Here is a 4,057-nt window from a genome sequence, read left to right on the forward strand (position 1 = left end):
CTCGGGCCTCACCGCAGCCGTGGATCGCTTCCTCTCGGCGTTGATCGCGAGCGCGGTGACCCTCACCGCTGCCGCCAACCGCTTCTTCCTCGCCGCCGACGCCGCTGGTCCGGACACCGAGTTGCGGGGCTTGGCTTCGAGCGGCGCCACGGCCAGCACTGCCGGCCGCGCGTCGCCGCGCCGCGATGCAGCCAGCGCGCGGGTTCGAACAGGCCGACGCCCCTCGGCCGCTTCCTTTATTCATGCGTCATTAGGGATCACGCATGTCGCCGGTCGCAAGCCTCCCCTTTTTTCTTCTCCTCTCCCAACGAAGACAACTGGGAAGACACGCAGTCGCGGAGTTCTTTTCCTCTCTTTTTGCCTTCCCTTTTATCTTCTGTTTCCTTTCTTCTTCCCTTTTCTTCTTGCTTTCATCGGCTTTCCTTTTCTTCCTCCCTTTTCCTTAATCTCTTTCTCTTCTTCCGAGAGATTTCTTTTTAGCTTGCTCAGATGCGACGGTGTCCGCTGCTTTTGGGCTTCTTTTTTTCTCACTCGTTACCTTCTTGCCGCCTTGGACCGTCGAAGGAAGAAAGGTGGCTGGGGTGGAACCGTCTGTCCTGCAGAGCGCTCGCGTCCCCGACAAGGCACCTCCCTAGATTGAAAACGGAGTGAGGTCCCGGCTTTTTTGGGGAGATCGGGGAAGTTGGGGGGTGGGAGGGACGCGCTGAGGGAAGGGTGGGTGGGGGAGGGGAGGGGGGTTCGTGTTCGCCCGGTGACCGGCGATGATCCATTTTGAACGGCGGCCTTGTTTCGCCCTCGATAATTCTATTCAATTTTGTGTGCGCCTCTTTTGTTTCGAGCTCGTCTCTAGGGAGAAAGAGCGGGGACCAACGTCTACCTGGTCCATAGACCCGCTAGGGGTATTCGGCACGTCGTTCGCGGTTGGAGCCCACCAAAATAAATAGGACGGCTGTGGGGGGTGCTCTCTTTCAATGCCTCTCTTTCACGGGTATGTGTGAGAGAAGTTTTTGCTTCTCGCTCTCCTAAATGAGTTGTTTGTGGATTTACGCGAGCGTGCGTGGGTTGATTTGACGCAGGAAAGGCTACGAGAATGGTTCAAGGGAATAGTACAGAATGATCTGACCACATTTTCTTGTTTTATATACAATTTATATCGTTCATGCTTCGCTTTATTTTATATTTTTTAGAGCGCTCACTCTTTCATCCACTCTTCATTTTCTTTGCCGTGTCCAGCGCACGTTTTCAGGCAACGAAGTGTTTTTTTCTTATTTTTTTTTGTTATGTCTCGCAGCGAAACGGTCGCAACGCGCAAGTTAAAAAAGTGGGTTGTCATAGAGACCGGTCGACATTTTCTCTGACTTTATGTATACTTTTCATTCTCTGTTTATATGTATACCTATATACGAACGCAGTTCTCTAGTTTTACTTGTCCTGTCTGCACACGGAAAAAAGAATAGATACTGGGTTGTACAAAACTCACTCGGGTAAAAGTCGGGGAAAAAAAAGAAAAAAAGAAAGAGAGAGCTTCAGAACGAAGATAAAGAATATTAATCTCCGGAGATTTCCTCGGGGAGTTCCAGCCCGGGGCAGGTGTTCGCGCGTTGACGCCCCTTTGTTTTCTTCATCCCTGTGCTCGAGGCGGGGGGCACTTCAGCCGCGAGGACACTGGCTATTTAACTGGACCGTTTTTACTCCGGCCATACTTCGTTTCAGCTTACGATGGACCGCAGCGAAGGTTACGAGCCACCCCAGCCACATACTGTTTTTATCCTTTTCACATCGAGTCCGACCGTTGCCAACGCTGCGATCCGGCAGATTGAGTCAACCAAGCAGCGTCGAAAAGTGCATCGTCACTGTGTCCGTCGTCTTTGTGCGTTTGCTATATCCCCGGCTAAACCAATCACAGCCAGTAAATACGGCACGTGATTCTGGATTTTCTTCTCTTTTTTTTCGTGCATCGTTAGTTTGGTTGGTGGCAGTATACACACAAAAAGACGGCGATCGCGCCCCGACCATTGCACCTTTTTGCCGCTGCGGTCGAGCTTAATACAGAGTTTTAGGGAACCTTTTTTGCACATCGGATAAGGTACGATGGGCTCTCCGATGCAAATTGCGCGTGCGCGAGTTTTATGCGGTACCACACGTGCAGTTCGTACTGGAGGGCCCATCGTACCGTATCGAATGTGCAAAACAGTCTCCCTAAAACTCCCTAATAGAGAGTTTTATGGAACCGGTTTTGCACATTCGATACGGTACTATGGGCTCTCCGCTACGAACTGCGCGTGCGCGAATCTTATGCGGTACCACATGCGCAGTTCGTACTGGAAGGCCCATCGTACCGTATCGAATGTGCAAAACAGGCTCCCTAAAACTCCCTAATAGAGAGTTTTATGGAACCGGTTTTGCACATTCGTTATGGTACGATGGGCTCTCCGCTACGAACTGCGCTTGCGCGAGTCTTATGCGGTACCACATGCGCAGTTCGTACTGGAGGGCCCATCGTATCGTATCGAATGTGCAAAACAGGCTCCCTAAAACTCCCTAATAGAGAGTTTTATGGAACCGGTTTTGCACATTCGATACGGTACTATGGGCTCTCCGCTACGAACTGCGCGTGCGCGAATCTTATGCTGTACCACATGCGCAGTTGGTACTGGAAGGCCCATCGTACCGTATCGAATGTGCAAAACAGGCTCCCTAAAACTCCCTAATAGAGAGTTTTATGGAACCGGTTTTGCACATTCGTTATGGTACGATGGGCTCTCCGCTACGAACTGCGCTTGCGCGAGTCTTATGCGGTACCACATGCGCAGTTCGTACTGGAGGGCCCATCGTATCGTATCGAATGTGCAAAACAGTCTCCCTAAAACTCCCTAATAGAGAGTTTTATGGAACCGGTTTTGCACATTCGATACGGTACTATGGGCTCTCCGCTACGAACTGCGCGTGCGCGAATCTTATGCGGTACCACATGCGCAGTTGGTACTGGAAGGCCCATCGTACCGTATCGAATGTGCAAAACAGGCTCCCTAAAACTCCCTAATAGAGAGTTTTATGGAACCGGTTTTGCACATTCGTTATGGTACGATGGGCTCTCCGCTACGAACTGCGCTTGCGCGAGTCTTATGCGGTACCACATGCGCAGTTCGTACTGGAGGGCCCATCGTATCGTATAAAATGTGCAAAACAGGCTCCCTAAAACTCCCTAATAGAGAATTTTATGAAACCGGTTTTGCACATTCGATACGGTACGATGGGCTCTCCGCTACGAACTGCGATTGCGCGAGTCTTATGCGGTACCACATGCGCAGTTCGTACTGGAGGGCCCATCGTATCGTATCGAATGTGCAAAACAGGCTCCCTAAAACTCCCTAATAGAGAATTTTATGAAACCGGTTTTGCACATTCGATACGGTACGATGGGCTCTCCGCTACGAACTGCGCTTGCGCGAGTCTTATGCGGTACCACATGCGCAGTTCGTACTGGAGGGCCCATCGTATCGTATCGAATGTGCAAAACAGGCTCCCTAAAACTCCCTAATAGAGAGTTTCATGGAACCGGTTTTGCACATTCGATACGGTACGATGGGATCTCCGCTACGAACTGCGCTTGCGCGAGTCTTATGCGGTACCACATGCGCAGTTCGTACTGGAGGGCCCATCGTATCGTATCGAATGTGCAAAACAGGCTCCCTAAAACTCCCTAATAGAGAGTTTTATGGAACCGGTTTTGCACATTCGATACGGTACGATGGGCTCTCCGCTACGAACTGCGCGTGCGCGAGCCTTATGCGGTACCACATGCGCAGTTCGTACTGGAGGGACCATCGTACCGTATCGAATGTGCAAAACAGGCTCCCTAAAACTCCCTAATAGAGAGTTTTATGGAACCGGTTTTGCACATTCGATACGGTACGATGGGCTCTCCGCTACGAACTGCGCGTGCGCGAGCCTTATGCGGTACCACATGCGCAGTTCGTACTGGGGGGCCCATCGTACCGTATCGAATGTGCAAAACAGGCTCCCTAAAACTCCCTAATAGAGAGTTTTATGGAAC

This window comes from Ixodes scapularis, unplaced genomic scaffold (genome assembly GCF_016920785.2).
Source record: "Ixodes scapularis isolate PalLabHiFi unplaced genomic scaffold, ASM1692078v2 PGA_scaffold2__306_contigs__length_199485367, whole genome shotgun sequence".
Taxonomy (NCBI): Eukaryota; Metazoa; Arthropoda; class Arachnida; order Ixodida; family Ixodidae; genus Ixodes; species Ixodes scapularis.